Source organism: Felis catus, chromosome B2 (genome assembly GCF_018350175.1).
Source record: "Felis catus isolate Fca126 chromosome B2, F.catus_Fca126_mat1.0, whole genome shotgun sequence".
NCBI classification, from domain to species: Eukaryota; Metazoa; Chordata; class Mammalia; order Carnivora; family Felidae; genus Felis; species Felis catus.
The window spans coordinates 79,515,494-79,535,129 of record NC_058372.1 but is presented as its reverse complement, the minus strand read 5'-3'; the positions used below and the strand labels follow the sequence as shown (position 1 = coordinate 79,535,129).

General features: G+C 40.1%; 1 long non-coding RNA gene across 11 annotated transcripts in view; it reads right to left on the bottom strand.

Annotated features, from left to right (window-relative positions):
- Window positions 1-19,636, bottom strand: part of LOC102900645 — a 47,071-nt gene that overhangs the window by 25,459 nt on the left and 1,976 nt on the right. For all 11 annotated transcript variants that reach the window (XR_006597998.1, XR_006598000.1, XR_002157264.2 and 8 more), the window contains exon 2: window positions 8,999-9,672. This is a non-coding gene — a long non-coding RNA (uncharacterized LOC102900645). The remainder of the gene's footprint in view (window positions 1-8,998; window positions 9,673-19,636) is intronic.

Here is a 19,636-nt window from a genome sequence, read left to right as displayed (position 1 = left end):
TTTTCTATTGGAGTGCTTGCCTATTTATTTAATTTTTAAATTTTATTCTCACTAGGCTCCACTCACAATGTGGGGCTTGAACTCATGACCCTGAGATTAAGACCCTGAGCCAGTCAGGAGCCCCAGCCGTTTTACATTTTATCTTTAGTAGTTCTTTATATATATATTTTGTTTGATAAATACCTATATAAATATCTATGTAGTATCCATATCTATCTGCATATGCAAATATTTCCTACCTAGTCATTACTTTATGGTTTTTGCTTTTCGTATTTTACTTAAGGCTTTCTGTCCTGCCAAGATCAGAAACATATGATCTTGGTATGAGATAGGGAACTAATTTTATTATATTTTCCAAATGACTAGACCATTGTCCCAATGTTATTTATTGAACCCTTTATCTTTTCCTCTGCTGTTTTGAAACACCATTTTTCACATACTAAATTCTTAGTTCAATGGCAATTCTCAGGCTTGTATATAAAAGTGAATCTGAAACCAGTAGACACAGGAAGTCCATGTGAGGAGAATGAGACTGGCTCTCTGAACTGTCTGGCCATGGGAGTTTCCAGCAAGGAAAGCATGGGGACTTTCCAAAGTTAGCACTGGACATTTTAGCATTAGGCAAATAAATTGGAAGCTAATACTCCACATCCTCATAATATTAATTAACAATTGATTATGTCATTTTCACTTTTTCTTTCCAGAATCTATAAAACATTGTCGCCCACTTTGGTGCAGAAAAGTGGTCAGGATATTTATCTTTCAGCTCCTTTCCTGTGATACCCCCTTCAGACTGCCCATGTCCCTTAATTAAAGGTCACTGCTCTTCTCTCCTTCTGGAGTCTGGTTAAAGTCTCTCCCCTGGTTCCTTTGGACCTCTGCTGCTATTAGTCCTGGGTCCTTGCAAGAACTTTACACCTTTCCTACACTTTTGCAAATAGTTCAGTGGTGTGCTAGTAAATGGCCAGGGTTGGGGGGGGGGAGGGGGGAGGAGGGAAAGAGCCTTAATTTGTAGCATTTGCCAATTGCTTAGTGTAAATATTCCCATCGTGGCCCATTGTAAGCTACTAGTGTGAAATCACTGAACACAGACTTGGGAGGAAGTGCTAAGAATCAGCTTTTGTAAATAAAACATGAAAAAAAATTATTTTTTAATTATCCTAATTTAAGTGTGCTCCAGACTGATGCTGACACCATCCTGGAACACTGACTCTTCACTCAGAGAGAGAAAGGAACTCTCTTTTCTATAGGACTTTAGTCTGGGAAGAGGTAAGCCCAGAAGCTTCAGAAGCTGTCTGAAAGTGACGCCAACCAAGAGGAAGGCGGAGCTAAGAGGGGAGGTAGGGAAATTCCTGGATATCATTTGAAGCCTTGGATGTAGCCATAGTTTAAGTGAACTGGGCCCTGGCCTTTTCAGGAACACGGACTAATAAATTCTCTCTCTCTCTCTCCCTCTCTCTCCCTTTCTTTTTCAGTTTTTGTTTATTTCTTTGTTTTTGCACAGAAGTTTAGCACAGTAATAGGCCCAGATTCCTCCCAATTTGTGATTCTATCTCAGGCATTAGGTACCATTAATAGGAAAAGTAGATTTGAAAAGATTCATGGTTTACAGGTTTACAGTATTCAGATTTACACAGCAGGTTCTTTCAAATTACACTTAGGGGAATAAATCAGTGACAATTTGGCAATCTTGCAAAGTACAGAGCCTTCCAATTCTAAAGGATTTTGCTGGTGAGTCATTAAGTTAAAAAAAGAAATCCATATCGGTAATAAATCTTTGTAGAAGGACTCTATGTTCTTTTTAAAATTGATTGTTTCTCAGTGGCTACTTCAACTAACATTATCAAAAGAATAGATTTCTGTTATAATATAAAATGATGCTTTCTGAGAAATTGTTCCTAGTCTTATTTTTAAAAAAGAGTTGACATAGGAGATATATTGTGGAGGGTACTTCCAGAAAACCAGAACTTTTAATAAATTTATTCTGTTATCATTTTTTTTAAAGCATTTATTTATTTTTGAGAGGGGGGCAGGCACAGAGAGAGAGGGGAACAGAGGATCTGAAGTGGGCTCTGTGCTGACAGCAGCGAGCCCAACGCAGGGCTTGAACCCACAAACCTTGAGATCATGACCTGAAGTCGGACGCTAAACTGACTGAGCCATCCAGGGGCCCCTAATCAGTGTTTTTTTCATTGCTTAATATTATAGATCATAAACATTTATCAGTTTGGACATTTGGGGTTATGGTGCTTGTGGGAGATGCTATGTAGAGACCTAAATGTCATTCAGCTTAGGACTTACTGTACTGGCATCCCAAAGCTGTGGTGACTGAGGACAAAAGAGGAGTCCCCAAATCCATCCTCTTACCCAAATTCTCCTCACTCACCCTCCACATATGCCATGTGCTGTGGCAAAGACCAATATATTCTTCCCCTCCAATCTGTCACCTTCTCTCTTTTTCCATGAATTAAAGCACTCATTGCTTTAATTCAGGCCTTTGGTTATTTGCAGTGGCCTCATAAGTGGTTTTCCTGCCTTTAGTCTCATCTTCATTCCATCTTGTTCTGCCTCTGTCGCATCGCTTCCTGAGGGCAGAAGCTCTGGGTTTTCGGCTAACTTCCAATCACGGCTCTCTTACCTCATTTAGGGCACTGAGGGGGCACACTGCTCTTCTTATGTAACATAAAAAGCAAGCCAGCATTATTTCTAAACCAAAACTGGCTTTTAAGTCAGGGATTTTTAGAGGTTACACATACTCCTCCCGATTTGAACAGGGGAGTGACTTACTTAAGGACAAGTTACAAAGGTCAGGACCTGTTAAGGACATCTGCTATCTTTAAGAGGGAAATTCCATGGTTCTGTGCTGGCTTCAGAGCAACTCAGACCCTGTGAGGTGCTTTCCCAGGGTTCCTCCAGGATAGGAACCTGACCTACTTTGGGAGATGAGGGACTATTTCATCGGGGAAATGATATTTCTGTTGAAACCTGAGTGAGTAATGAGCATGACTTTCTGAAAAGAAGGAGAGGGTGTTGCAGGGTGGTACTCCAGGCAAGGAAACAGTTTCGGTGGAGGCCTTGGGGCCTCAGGCAAGCAGGAGCCCAGGGCATTCAGGGAACTGAAAGTCTCATATGCCTGGTGGGCAGAGAGCCAGGGGAAGAGGGCTGCTGGAGGAGGCTGGAAATGCCCACAAAGGTGAGATCTTGTGCAGCCTTACAGACAGTGCTGAATTTAGGATTCAGGCCAGGTCTGGAATTAAGAAGGTCAAGGAGTTACTGAGATAGAGCTTTAAGGTCATCACCACAACAAAATTTATGTGCATAATTTTTTCTGTCCTTAAGGTTTCATTATATAATTAATTGACATTACAAAACAAATTAGATTTTAATTTTCATGTCACATTAGAAGAGGGGCTTTTCTAAAAAGTTTATTTATTTATATTGAGAGAGAGTCAGCACGAGCAGGGAAGGAGCAGAGATAGAGGGAGAAAAAGAATCCCAAACAGGATCCTCACTGTCAGGGCAGAGCCTGGTGCAGGGCTCAAACCCATAAACCATGAGATCATGACCTGAGCCAAAGTCAGACGCTTAACTGACTGAGTCACCCAGGCACCCCAGAATAGTGGCTTTTTTTTTTTTTAATTTTTTTTTCAACGTTTATTTATTTTTGGGACAGAGAGAGACAGAGCATGAACAGGGGAGGGGCAGAGAGAGAGGGAGACACAGAATCAGAAACAGGCTCCAGGCTCTGAGCCATCAGCCCTGAGCCTGACGTGGGGCTCGAACTCACGGACCGCGCGATTGTGACCTGGCTGAAGTTGGACAGAATAGTGGCTTTTTTATCAAACATTTTATTATGAACATTTTTAAAGAAAGAGGAAAATTGAAAGAATTATCTACACTCTGCAATTAATGTTTTATTATATTTGTTTTGTCACGTATTTATCCATCTAGCCATTCTTCTTGGCATTCATCAATTCATCTTATCTTTTAATGTGTATCAAAGAAGTTGCAGACATCAGTAAACTTCATCCCTTGACATGTCAGTATGCATATCATTAACTAGAGCTTAATGTTTCTTTATGTTTCCTTTTGTGTGTGTGTGTGTGGTAAAAGTCATATACAGTGAAATGCAAACATCCTACATGTTCTATTTAATGAGTTTTGATAAATAAATAAATAAATAAATAAATAAATAAATAAATACACATATATAAATCTGAAGTTTCAAACAAGATACAACTTTTATCAAAAATTGTTACCGTGTACTGTTGTAAGACTCTTACATTCTACATGAAGTGGTATAATATCAATTCGAGGTAGACTGCGATGAATTAAGGATGCATATTGTAATCTTTAGCAATCACTTTAAAAATGTTAGAAAAAAAGCCAATAGAGGAGTTAGGCTGGAATACAAAAAATACTCAATCCAAAAGAAGACCAAAAAGGAGGAACAAAGAAGAGAGGGGACAAATAAGAAATAAATAATGAAGGGGTAGACTTAAATACACCTGCAACATATTTCCCTATGCCTTGACATATATATATATATATATATATATATATATATATATATATATATATATATATTGGAGTGTTTGCCTATTTATTTATTTAATATTTAAATTTTATTCTCACTAGGCTCCACTCACAATGTGGGGCCTGAACTCATGACCCTGAGATTAAGACTCTGAGCCAGTCAGGTGCCCCAGCCTTTTTATTTTTATTATTTTATTTTATTTATTTATTTATTTATTACCATTTTTAAATTATTTATTTATTTTTGAGAGAGATACAGAGTGCAAATGGGGGAGGGACAGAGAGCGAGGGAGATACAGAACCTGCCAGGGTCTAGGCTCTGAGCTGTCAGCACAGAGCCCAACGCGGAGCTCGAACTCACAAGCTGGGAAATCATGACCTGAGCCAAAGTTGGATGCTTAACCAACTGAGCCACTCAGGCGCCCCCCAGCCTTTTTATTTTTAATCTTTAGTAATTCTTTATATGTATTTTGTATGATAATGTTTTAATGTAATTATACTAAATACAAGCAGAATAAATAGTCCGATAAAAAGACAGCGATTATCAGCATGGATAAAAAGCATGACCCAATTATATACTATTTACAAGAGATGCATTTAAATATAAAAACAGTTTGAAAATTAAAGAGTAAAAAATCTATACCATGCAAACACTGAACGTCAGAAAGCTAGTATTTCTATATATCAGAGGAAACAGATTTAAAGAAAAAGAGTATTTCCAGGGATAAAGAATGGTATTGTAATAATAAAAGGGGCAACTGATCAAGAAGAAGTAAAATTCCTGAGTGTATATACACCTAATAACAGAGCTTCAAAGTATGTAAAAGGAAAAATTGATAATAAAGAAATAAATCTGTAAGTATATTTGGAGATTTGAGTACTCTTTTATCAGTATGTGATAGAATAACTGACAAAATAACAATAAGGATATAGAAGATTTAAGCAATACTCTCACCAATTTGACCTGACATACTTAGATGATCCAATAATTTTATTTTATTTTTTTTATAAAGTTTATTTATTTATTTTGAAACAGAGAGTGCAAGCAGGGTAGAGGCAGAGAGAGAGGGAGAAAGAGAATCCCAAGCAGACTCCGTGCTGTCAGCACAAAGCCCAACATGGGGCTCAAACCCACAAACCATGAGATCATGACCTGAGCTGAAGTCAGACGCTTAACTGACTGAGCCACCCAGGCACCCCTGTTCAATGTGCACATTGAACATTCACCAAGATACATTTTATGTTACTGGGCCATACATATAACTGAAAGATAATATGATTTACAAGAAAATAAAAATATAAAATATTATAGGGATAAATGTCTAAATAAATGGAGTGGTTAATTGTTCATGAATTGGAAGCCTCCATAGTTGTATTATGCCTACCCTCTGTAAATTGATCTATAGAGTTACAGCCATCCAGTCAAAATTCAAGCAGGATAATTTTAAAAGAAATTTACAAGCTGGTAGTAAAGTTTATGTGAAATTGCAAAGGATACAGAACAGCTAAAATGATCTTGAAAAAGGACAATGTCGGAAGACTTTACTACCTGATTTCAAGATTACTAAGAAGCTCTACAGTCATCAAGACAGTGTAATATTGGTGTAAATAGATCAATGGAACACAATAGAATCCAGAAATAGACTCACACATATACAATTAACTGATTTTCAACAAAGGTGCCAGGGAAACTCAATGGGGAAAATGACAGTCATGTCAACAAATGTGACTGGAACAACTAGGGATGTATATGAAACAACTAGGAATGTATGTGAAAAAATTGTCAGGGGCTCCTGGGTGGCTCAGTTGGTTTAGTGTCTGATTTTGGCTCAGGTCATGATCTCACAGGTTTGTGAGTTTGAGCCCCGCATTGGGCTCTGTGCTGACAGCTCAGAGCTGAGCCTGTTTCAGATTCTATGTCTTCCTCTCTCTTTGCCCCTCCCCTACTTGTGCTCCATCTCTGTCTCTGTCTCTGTCTCTCTCTCTCAAAAATAAATAAACATTTAAAAAGTTTTTAACAAAGAAAAAATTGTCACTGTATGTTATACTCATAGTATATACTGATGACAAATTACAATTTTGAGTCTATATTATCCATACCCTGGGAAATAAATTATGCGTGTTAACTCCTATATGAGCTCTCTCAAGCCTCAGGAGTATTATTTATTAAATAAAGCTTATTAAAGGGCTGCAATTACACTGAGGATATGAAGGCATCATTTAGAAAATAGTTGGAATCATTAAATAATAGTTTATTTTCTGGGGAATATAAAAAAGACTATTTTTTAGAGCAGATTTAGTCCCTCCCTTTATATCCATAGCAGAAGAAATTTCTATTTTCATTTATGACCAGCGATACATATTGGTAAGATGCCTAGCTGGGGATGGAGAGGCAGGTGCAAAGTGAAATGTCATGAGCCAGAAGCTGTATAGCTTGAAAGAGTTAATAGATCTATAATTGATTTATTCCTAAGGCTTCTTGAAGATACTGGAAGAATCAAGTTCACTGTGTGTCCTGCATGCAGATGGAGACCAGCAGAGGTTAATTAAAAACAGAAGTTCCTGCCCTAACAAACTAAAATGTAAATGTAATTAGATTTAGAAAAGTTTTTCCTACTATGTGCTGGGTTTTGAGAGGAGGTTTCTCAAGGACAAAAGACCAGGCTGCTATATGTATAGTTCTAACTCCCAGATCCAGGAGGCTTTGTAATAGGGTAAGGTTTGATATTCTCCAAGGATTTCCTGAATCCAAAATGGCTATTGATTCTAAAGAGTCAAATTGCAGCTGGACTAGCAGTGCAGTTTCTTTCTTATCATTCCAATAATCCAAGAGAGTCTCCCAAAAGCTTGAATAAAAATGGTCCCACCACAGAGCACAAGCGGCACGGGAGCAGAAAGAGAGGCTCTAGGCTCTGAGCTGTCAGCACAGAGCCCGTTGCGGGGCTCAAACTCACCAACTGTGAGATCATGACCTGAGCTGAAGTTGGACTCTTAACCCACTGAGCCATCCAGGTGCCCCTTCTTCTTTTTATCGACTGTGCAGGCAAGGACACTTCCCTTACTATAATGTTACTTGAAATGTTCAAGTTACAGGAGGGTTGATTCGATTACATTTCTGTTGAGTTAAATAACAGGCCTGAGGATACACTTTGAACACTGTCACTGCAGGTTACTTTCTAAGCCCTGCTAATGTTACAAATCATCTCTTAGGAAGGATTACTTTTGCAAGTGGGTCATCTCAACAATTTTGTGTTTATTCTTAGTTGGCTATTTATGGAGCAAGTACCCAGGGCCAGGCTAAGTGCTTTACTTATTACTATCTAATGTGATCTTCATGACATCCTCTCAAACAGATACTTTCATTTCCCCATTTTACATTTAACTTAGTTTAGGACAGAGAGTTAGATGGTGATAGAGATAAACCTCAAACACAGACCTGAGTCCACAATAACAAGCTCTTACAACTATTCCATATTCCCTTACTGAGCTCAGAGGGTGACGTAGTCCTGATCTTACCCCAGATCCCAGGCACCTTGCTGAAACTCCCTGTGTGTTTACTATCAACTGATTGCCAAGGCTTGGCAGAAAAACTGTCTAGGCAGGGCAGGGTGAGATAATGCAAAATGCAAGAAATTGCTTGCCTTTGGCAAGTTCTTAAGATCTAGTTAGGCAGTTGTTTTCAACTTAAGATGCATAGGTAGGGGCCAAGGGTAGGCTGCCCCAAGCCTAGGCTATTACGGCATGAAGATTATTTTGAGTTAAAAAGCAATCGAAATCCAACACGTTTAGGAAAAGTTCTTTACCTCCCCCTCAACTGCCTAAAAAGCATTTAGATAGAGGATCTGCTCCAAGAAGAGAGCTATCACCATAAAGAACTACCTTACACTAGGAACTCGATATGGTAGACAGGGAGGAATCCAGCAAGGCCTGTTTGATCAAAGTCCTCTGTGTCCCCTTGTTTTTGAGTGGCCCAGCAAACATTTGTTTACCAAACATGCACTCCTTTTCATTTTCCTGTGAATTGCATTTTTTCCTTTTGAAATCCCAGACTTCTACTCCCTTCTCCTTAGTTCAGAATGACATATATACCTTATTTCCATGTCTGAGTGGATTCCCCCTAGGAATGCTATTAAATTTTATTTTCTCCTGTTAATCTGTCTCGTGTCAATTTGATTCTTAGTCCAGCTACAAAGACCTTGAAGGGGACAGGACATTCTTGCTCCCTGACACACACTAGAATAATCTATGGAGCTTTAATAAAGACTGATGACAGAAATTCTGATTTAATTGGTCCAGGGTGAAGCCTAGGCATCAAGATTTTTAATACTCCCCAGGTGATTCCAATGTGCAGCTAAGGTTGGCAATCACCTAGTTTGAATGAAAAAAAAAAAACATAAAATAACATTAAAAAACCCGCTATAATGTACAAAATGATACATTCTTAAATGTATTTATTCCTTACCTCTTTCCACAAAGGATAGGGCTTGGCCAAAAAATTATTCAATACAGAATGAATTCCACTGAGGGGCATGGAGTTCGAAGCACTTGTCAAAAGGGCACAGATGGGCTGGGACTCACAAGGTCAGTGTAGAAATAATTCAGGTATATTTTCTCTCTCTGGTTTGGTTTGCAAGGCAGCAGTGGCAGATTTTAGGAGAAGTGGTTCTTAGAAGACAGCGAGTGGTCCATGTACAGTTTCCAGGTGGGTGATTGGGCCAAAAACTGTTTCCCAGCAGCTGATTGGTCTGGAAGCTGTTTCCAGGCTGTCTAGCCCGTAGATTGCCTTGTCTCCAAGGGTTATTCAATCTGCAAAGTGGTAACAAGTCTCAGAAGCTTGTGTGGAATGATAATTTTTCCCCATTACAGAAGCTTATTGAAGAAAAGTATTTTAAGGATGACTCATAGGCACGTTGTATATTTTTTAGATTCAACTTTGCCAGGGGTTATGAATTGCTTGTAAGGCAGAAGGTTCCTGAATGATTTTTTCCCAAGTTGAGGAGTGGTTGGAACAATTCCATGAAAAATTTCCAGCTGTTAAAAGGGTAGCATTAAACTATTCAGTGCAGTTCAACTGTTGGACTAGTTCCTGTCTTTTCTTTCTCTTTCTCAAGAGCAGATGAGGTTGCTCTCAGTTTGCTGTCAGGAGGAAAAACAGATAAAGAAATGATGGTGGAATAATAGTGAAAGAAATCTGAGGAAAAGGGTAAAATCACTAAATTCCATAATCTTAATATTTGATGCTTTTCATTTTTGCATATTTTAAATCTAACCGAAAGTCAATATTATTTGGATGATAGGGCGCCTGGGTGGCTCAGTTGGTTAAACCTCTGGTTCTTGATTTCGGCTCAGATCACAGTTGGTGAGATAGAGCCCTGAGTCAGGCTCTGTTCTGACAATGCAGTGTCTGCTTAGGACTCTCTCTCTCTCTCTCTCTTTGCCCCTTCCCTGCTTACTCTCTCTGTCTTAAAATAAATAAATAAATAAATATTTAAAAAATATTTGGATGATGACATATGTAAAATTTAAGGTTTGACTGTCTCACCATATATTTTTTTTAATTTTTTTTTTTTTTTTTTTTACGTTTATTTATTTTTGGGACAGAGAGAGACAGAGCATGAACGGGGGAGGGGCAGAGAGAGAGGGAGACACAGAATCGGAAACAGGCTCCAGGCTCTGAGCTGTCAGCACAGAGCCCGATGCGGGGCTCGAACTCACGGACTGCGAGATCGTGACCTGAGCCGAAGTCGGACGCTTAACCGACTGAGCCACCCAGGCACCCCTCACCATATATTTTTAAAGTTTTTATTTAAATTCCAGTTAGTTAACATACAGTGTAATATTACTTTCAGGTGTATTATATAGTGATTCAACACTTCCATATATCACCTGGTGCTCATCACAGCAAGTGCACTCCTTAATCCCCATCACCTATTTAACTCATCCCCCCCACCCACCTCCCTTCTGGTAACCATCAATTTGTTCTGTATAGTTATGTCTCACCATATTTTTAAAACGATGCTCTCAATTTCTTTATTGTTTTTCTTTTAGAAAGACAGAGAGGGAGCACAAGTAGGGGAGAGGGGAAGGAGAGAAAGAGAATTTCAAGCAGGCTCCACACTCAGTGCAGAGCCCCACTCAGGGCTCAACCCAACCCTGGGATCATGATCTGAGCTGAAATCAAGAGTCAGACACTCAAACGACTGAGCCACCAGGAGCCCCTCAGTTTCTTTATCTTATGGTGGCTCACCAAGTTCCTTTGAAAGTATGATGGCATAACATGATTTATGAGCAAATGGTGTATTTTTAGCTTTAGAATCAATGACTATTTTTAAATGGCACACACCACATAACATTTGTTTTAATTATCTAATTTCAAAAATGACAACAATAATCAGCATTTATGGAGAGGCCACATTGTGGCAGGCCCTGTTCTAGGACTTGAGATATGGTTGGCAAGAAAACGGACAAAATCCTCTTTCCCTAGCAGGGAAAGATAGGCATTACAGCCCTAGATGACCCCAAATGCTTCTGAGCTGCATGTGCTTCACACATATTAGCTCATTTCACTCTCTTAACAATCCTGTGAAGGAGTTGCTGACATCGTCTCTATTTCCTAGGGGAGGAAAGCAGTGAGCAGAGAGGTTCAGAGACTTGCTGAAGGACATACAGTTAGTGACCATGAGAGCTGGGATTTGTGGCTCCAAGGGCAGCATGCTTAACTGTAATGCTATTCTGCCCATAATTAGCTCATTTCTACTTATTCTGCTGATGCAAGTAAGCAAAAGTCTTCCTTTTCCTTTCTCAAATATTTAAAATTTTTACTTCAAATATTTAGTATTTCTCCACAAGGTATTGGATAGGTGTTATTGCTGACACTTTCCAATTACAAGAGACTCACTGTGTGTGCCTGGTACTTTAGTAACCCAAGAAAAAGAAGAAGCAATCTTTGCTTTGGTGGACTTGCAGAGATGTTGCCTCAAAATAAAATGACAGGTAGATGATACCTACAACCTCATATTAGAAAGTGACCCAAGGAAGCAGTTCCCAACCTTCTGTGCACATTAGAATCACCTACAAGAGTTTTAAAATAGGACATCTGGGTCCCACTTCCAGGGATTCTTTTTTTTTTTTTAAAGTGTATTTATTTTGAGAGAGAGAGATAGAGAGCGAGCGAGCATGTGCACAAGCTGGGGAGGGGCAGAGAGACAGGGAGAGAGAGAATCCCAAGCAGGCTCCCTGCTGTCAGTGCAGAGCTTGGTGGGGGGATTGATCTCACAAATGGTGAGATCATGACCTGAGCTGTAATCAAGAGTTGGACACTTAACTGACTGAGCCACTCACGTGCCCCCCACTTCCAAGGATTCCAACTCAATTGGTCTGGAGTGGGTTAAGGCATCAATATTTGCTAATATGGTAATCTGACAAAGTTATTGAATATTTAGAACCCAGACACTTAAAATCACAGTCTTTTTTTTTTTTCCATAGTCATTGGTAAAACCACAATTTTGAGTCAGATTGACCTGGATCAAATCCCATGCCTGCCACTCAATAGCTGTGTGGTTATGGGTTATGTTTCTGTGTGGGAGGAAAAATTCCCCTCTCCTTTCTTGGGTTCTGGAGGTGGGCCTAAGAACTAAACTGATACAAGACTGTTCATAGGAGAAAAGTGGACAGATTTTATTACATTTTTGCATGTGCGTGAGAGCTTTCACAAGAAAATGAAGACTGGAAGAAGTGACAGGAACAGGAAGCATTTATACCTTTTAGACAAAGGTACCATAAATTTGTGACGAAATGATACGACAAAGGGGTTCAGTGAAGGGCAGTAAATTGTGGAAAAGTGGCTAGGAGATAAATGAAAAGGAAGCCAGTGGAAGAAAGGGGCTATTAGTAAGTTTGTTTGTACAGACCCATTTCTGTGTCAATTCCCAGTCTTCTGGTGATAAGGATGTTTTTCTCTTCCTGGTACAGGGAGGGTACTTTTCTCATGGGAAATTTTATGGTTTTGTTTTTAGGTAGAAAAGGGTAGATCAGAAAGACCCTCCTGCATCTGCATTTTCTGAAATACCTTCAGCTCCAAATAATCAATAGCCCCAAGCAACGTAATTTGGATGGCACGTCCTGAACTCTTTCATTTCTCAATCTAAGCTTCTCTTTTCTCATCTGTAAAATGGAAATAATTATTTACTTCTTAAGTGTTGTTGTAAGAATTAAAGAATATGTGTGAAAATAACTTTCACAGTCCTGGTTCAAAGTGTGTCTAAATAATGGTTACTTTTATCCATTCATGAGTTAATTCACTCAGCAAATACCTGCTGTATTTCCAGCCATCATTCTAGGTTCTGAGGCTACTGCATTGAGTAAAACTGACTAGGGTCTTGCCTTCAAAGTGCTACTTTGGATTTTTTTTTTTTTTAGCATGAATAAAACGTTAAATCTCATGGTACTTCTATTGTATTTTATTTTTTTAAGATTTCTTTTTAAGTAATTTCTACCGTCAACATGGGTCATGAACTTACAACCCTGTAATCTCATGGTACTTCTATTACTCTATCCTGTACTCTATCCTGTACCTGGGATCCTATCCTTCCCTGTCCTCAGAGGGCGCACTCCATCAGTTGTCCCCTCATCTCTCTCTCCACTGGCTTTTTGTCATATTCATTGAATTGTAATTCACTGAAGTGTAATCATCTTTTTTTATATTAAAAAAAATCTCTGAATCAAACCCTTTGGCTTCAAGTTTGGCTTCCAACAGTTACTGCCTTAGCTCCTTGCTCCTTTTGCTTCACAGGCAAGTATAGGTATTGCCTGCACTCACTGTCTCCACTCTGTCCACTTTATCACTTCTCATTCACACTGCAGAATACTGTTATCGGGCTTCTGTCTCCATTACTCTCTATATATTACTCTCAGTGGGGTCACTCCCTTCTTAAAACCATTCAATGAAGGGCACCTGGGTGGCTCAGTTAAGTGTTTGACTTTGATATCAGCTCAGGTCATGATGTCACGGTTTGTGGGTTTGAGCCCCACATCGGGTTTGGGGAAGGGCAGAGAGACAGAGGGGAACAGAAGATCCGCGCACGCGTGCTCTCCCTCTCTCTCTCTTTCAAAAATAAACATTAAAAAAACAACAACCATTCAATGACTCCATATTTACCTTGGGATCACCTCCAAACTCTGAAGTGGCATTTGGTCATTTTCCAGCCTTCCTCTCCCTATTCCCTCTTCTATCTGCACTCGCCTCCCCTACCTGCTGCCCAAGCCTCACACACCCCACAGAGTTGCTTGGGGTTCCTCACAGCATGTACTTGCACCTCTAGGCAGTGGTACTCTAGAGCTGATTTGTACCTGCTTGTGAAGTACTTACTTCTTCCCAAACCCATGTTTAGGGATGTCATGTTGGGAGCTTAAAGTCTGCCTTGGTGGGAGTATTGATATCAAGGACATTGGCAAAATCTACAAATTAGGGCGTGCTTGCCTATCCCCAGAGAGATGGTTGTTAAATATTTACCACACACCATTGCTTTTAGACCTTTGCACATATGGTCCCCCAGACCCCCAGCTCAGCTCAGCTTACGTGACCTCCTCTTGGAAGCTTCCCCTGACTCTTCAAGATTGGGACAGATATCCCTCTCTGTGATTCGTGGAAGGGTGGGCAGCCCCCCACAGCGCCCCCCTGTGGCGCTTATGCTGACTTTTTCCATATCCTGTACTGGCCAAGTAAAGTCATTGAGGTAAGGGCCTTGCTGTGTTCATTTGTCACTGTTCTCCTTGGATAGTACATGACATATAGCAAGGTGCTACATCATATTTTTAAATGAATCGATACATGAGTAATGTAAATAATAAGTCCTCCCTACTAAATAATAAGCTTTTTATGGTTCAGTGATGGGTCTTCATCTTTGTAATCTCTGGATTTCCTCACATAGTCAGCATTCAGTAGAAATATGAATTGAAAAGAGTAGACTTAAAGTATACTTTTTCTGAGCCTAAAACTAGGGCCCAATGGAAGATAACCATTATGAGCTTGGGTGGCTCAGTCAGTTAGGTGTCCAACTCTTGATTTCGGCTCTGGTCATGATCTCATAATTCGTGAGATGGAGCCCCACATTGGGCTCTGTGCTGACAATGAGGACCCTGCTCGGGATTCTCTCTCTTTCTCTCTGTCTCTTCCCCTCCCCTGCTTGCATGCTTGTGTTCTCTCTCTCTCAAAATAATAAGTAAACTTAAAAGAAAAAAAAAAGACAACCATTCGATAAGTGAGTCAATGACCTTTGAAGTTAGCATTCTGTGGAATCCAAACCTGGCGTTTTGAAATACATCACCAGAAACTTCAGATGTTCCCTAGCCATCAACCCGCCTCAGTGTACTACTCATTCATTCATTTCTCCTAATAAGGTGATCCCAAGCTTATGCCACGTCTTTCTCTCTTCTTCCTTTTATCTATAGCACAGCCACACTCCTTGCTCATAGATTTATATGCATGTTGAACCATGAGGTAGGGTAGGGAAGCGGTGTGGTGCGGTGAAAGGCGCTTGGCAGTTGGAGCCAGGAGACACTGGCTATGTCTGTCATAACCTTTCTGGAGACTTTGTCTCTTCATCTGTGATGGGGAAGATATCTTCCCTATCTAATTCACCAAGTTTTGGTAGGATCAAATGAGTTAATGTAGGCGAAAATGTTTTTTATAAATTTGGGGCATCTGGGTAACTCAGTAGGTTAAGCATCTGACTTCAGCTTACGTCATGATCTCGTGGTTTGTGGGTTCGATCCCCACGTCTGGCTCTGTGCTGTCAGTTCAGAGCCTGAAGCCTGCTTCGGATTCTGTGTCCCCCTCTCTCTCTGCCCCATCCCCGCTCATGTTCTCTCTCTCTGTGTCTCAAAAATTAAAAATTAAAAAATAATTAAAAAATAATAAAGCTGCCATCTTATTAAAAAAAAAAAAAAAAAAAGAAATACAGAATCTCAGCCCTGCCCCGGACCTCATGAATCAGAGCCTACATTTTAAAGAGACCCCAAGGGATTGAGTGCATTTAAGTTTAAGGCACTTTGCCTTAGGGACCATCTAATAATTTTCAAGTGGGAAAACAACAAATCAGGTCTTGAAGGGTGATTTCCCCTCTTCAAAGCCTAATATGCATGGGTGGCAGAGCTTGGATTATGAACAAAGGTCTCCTGACTGCTGGCAGGTTCCAGCATGGCACAGCACCTTGCAGCCTAGGTCTTTAGCTTCTAAGCTGTGAGGCTTTGGGCAAGTTACTGAACCTCTCTGAACCTGTTTCCTCATCTATAAACTGGAGATGATAGCAATGTCTACCTTATGGAACTGTGAGGATTGACACAAATTGGAGAATCTCTGAACATTTTGTGCAAGGTAAAGCATAATTCATACATAAAATTTTATTATTCTTAAATGGAAAGTCAGACAACGTTCTGCATAATTCAAAGTAGAAGTTTTTTTTTTATGGCACACAGAAACAGATAGCTATTTATATCTCTGAACACCATCATGACTTGACAGTAATGTTTAGAAAGCAGTTACTTATTTTTCCTTCTAATCTTTTATATTTCCCATTGAAGAAAGTTGTGTAAACTGCACAGCAGAGGCACTCTGCTAGTCACTGTTATTCAATCACTTGTAGGTTAGACTGACCTGTTATTCTGAATTTGGTGAACCAGGGCCAAATTCAACCTTTGGAGCAGGCACACACACAATGTAATTGAAGAACCTGACTCACTGACCTACTTTCTTGGTCAATGAAACAGTAGAAGGCTTGATTACCTGGTTTTTAGCTCCATCTAGTGGCCATACACAGTTTAATTTTTGGTTGTAGAGAAATGGGGAATTCTAGTTCCTTTTTTTTTAACTCAAATATGTCCAACTTATCATCATGCAGAAGAAATGATCCAATATACAATTTTTAATGCTCCTTGTTATATTTGAAATAATAGACTTAGGATTCTTGGAGCTAGTGAGAAAGTTGGAGACCTTCCTATGTAGAACAGGAAGACTGGAATCATCTTTGATGCTTCTCTCATGAGATATGTCCATTCTGTCATTGAACCAAAAAAGTTAATTTCTCAAAACATTATCCAGTCACATGTACTTATTTAATCCTTGCTGGGGGACTGTCTGCTTAGTGAAGGAAAGTATTGGATATTTCTCCAGACTCTAGATTTTGGTTACTGGGCCCTGATCTCTTGTAGTGCCACGGAGAGAAATAGCTACAGGTGCATTCAGAAAGAAAAGGCCTGTGCAATAGGGCTTCCAGCCTCACAAAAGATGCCCTTTCTCCCATAGTACGGTCAATGATCAGTAGAGAGCTGAAGGAGTCATGTCAAGTGTCAGTGCAGGAAGCCAACCTTGCCTGGGGATATATTGTCTGAGCCCCTGGGACGAAGATGTAATTCTAGGCATAGAAGTGGGGGAACCCCCCCCCCCAAATGCCAGTGCTAACATTTCCTGCTGAAGAATACCTCTTTGGAAGAAAGATTATTTTGAACTGGTTATTTTTGAGCAACAGCAGACACAGAAGAAATTCTGAAAAGAGTGGAAGTTACTGTTGTGGTAAGGGAAATTCACCATTTATAGGGAAAAGGAAACCCCCATTCGTGAGCATGTGTCCCTTTTGGTACCCGGAAGAGAAAGATGACTCTAAAATTATAAGAAACTTATCAACAGAGAAAGCGCCACTTAAATCTGCATAACAAAGTTTACATTTTACTCTGCTTTCCCTGGTCACTCCACATAAATGCACACCACCACCCCCCCACCCCCAACATCTTGGTCTTTACTTGAAGATGGTATTCAAGGTGGTGTCTTGGGCCTTCTGGTGGGAAGTGTTACCAAGTGTCCCTGAGTATCTCCCATCTATACCTGATGTATACATATTAATAAACTTTGTTTTTCTTGTTAATCTCTCTTATTACAGGAGATAATGGCTAAAAACTCAGAAGAGTAGAGGAAATATTATTTTTCCTCCCCCACACTACCTATTTAGTAGGAAGGGATTCAGAATTAAGATTAGGTTGATTAATAGAAAATAGAGATGTAATATTCTTGCACAAACGTGTGGGTGGGGAATCAGATCTCTCTATGTAGGAGCCTGTTCAGGGTTGGGCATGTATTTGCACCCCTGGAACTGGAGTCATCATATTGAGTCCTTGTTTGGGAATTGATGTTGAATGAATTAAACAAGGAGGCCATTAGACTGAAGTGGCTCTAATGTCATGGCAGGCTACGTAAGCAAACCAAAATCTAAGCCTGTAAATGCCTCCAGGTTATGAAATCAAAATGCTAAGGACAACTAATCCCAAACAGCCAACTAGGCTTTAAGGTATAGCCAAATATAATTTATTTTCTTTGCTTCTACACCTTCTCTATATAAGTCTTTCCCCTGGCTCCTGTCCCCATAGTGATTCAAACCATTTCCAGTTTAGCAAGCCCCAATTCAAAATGATTTTTGTTCAAATGAACTCTTTTTTTTAAAGCTTATTTATTTGAGAGAGAGAGAGAGAGAGAGAGAAAGAGAGAGAGAGAGAGAAAGGATCTCAAGCAGGATCCAAGCTGTCAGCACAGAGCCTGACTTGGGTCTCGATCTCATGAACCATAAGATTATGATCTGAGCTGAAATCAAGAGTCAGATGCTTAACTGACTGAGCCACCCAGGTGCCCCTTCTCTTAACATTTTTAATACGCCTGTTTATCTTTTAACAATGTGTAGACATGAAATTGGGCTTTAGAAGTCTCGGATCACTGAGAAAATACCTGGAGCCTCTGGGGAGACTAAGTTTGAAAGCACGGACTACAGACTTGAAACTCTTCAAGCAGGTGTAGCACTGTTGGTGGAAAGTGGGAAGAGACGGTGATTTTGAGTTTGCTCATATATTTCATTCTCTGCAGCTGCTAGCAATATACAAAACCAGGGAGGGACATGGAAGGTGATTTTTAAGGTCTCTGTCTCAGTTTCTGACTTTCTAAAAAACTGCATGATACTCTTAAAAAGGAAGACATTTTCAGGGAGCAAGAATTCTTGTCCCCTTCAAGGTTCTTCTAGCTAGATTAACAATCAAATTGACATGAGACAGATAAACAGGAGAAAATAAAATTTAATAGTGTCCGTACAGGGAATCCTCAAAGACGTGAAAATTCCAAAGAGGTCAAATGAGGTCAAATGAGGTCATCCCCAACTAAAGAGAAGGGGTAGGGGTCTGGGACTTCAAAGAAAAGGAATGCACACCATGGGGCAATAAGACGAAGAGATGTTTGGTAATTAGATGTTTGCCTTGAAATAGAGATGGGTCACTCAGATAAGGTTTATCCTTATTCTGGGAAAGACCCCCCAGTTTAGATTCTTCCATGCAGTTAAGGAAGAGACAAAAGTTTCTCTTGAATCCACAAGGTCTCAATTGCCTTCAGCTCAGAATAATCTTCATGCCAAAGTGACCTATCTTGGAGTGGCTTGCTCTCAGCCCCTGTAACATACAGCAGTCAAATTCCTGGGTTCAGAAAAGCTTGTTTCTGCAAGCCTGGACATGCTTCCAGAGGTAAGGGTGGGTGTTATGGGTTGAATTGTCTCAAAAGATACATTGAACTTCTAAACTCTGGTACTTGTGAACGTGACCTTATTTGGAAATAGGGTTTTTGCAGATGGAATCAAGCTAAAATGAAGTTTTACTAGAATAGGTTAGGCCCTACTACAATATGACTGGGGTGATTTGAAGAGGGAAATTAGGACATAGCCACACAGAGAGAAGAGAATGTCATCTTTTTTTTTTTTTTTAATGTTTATTTATTTTTGAGGCAGAGAGACAGAGCATGAACAGGGGAGGGTCAGAGAGAGAGGGTGACACAGAACCCGAATCAGGCTCCAGGCTCTGAGCTGTCAGCGCAGAGCCCGACGCGGGGCTTGAACTCACGGACCATGAGATCATGACCTGAGTCGAAGTCGGACGCTTAACCGACTGAGCCACCCAGGCGCCCCAGGAGAACGTCATCTTGACGACAGACACAGGGGGGGTGTTGGCCATGTGAAGAAAGAAGCAGAGGTTGGAACCAAGGAATGACTGGGGCTACCAGAGGCTGGAAGAGGCAGGGAAG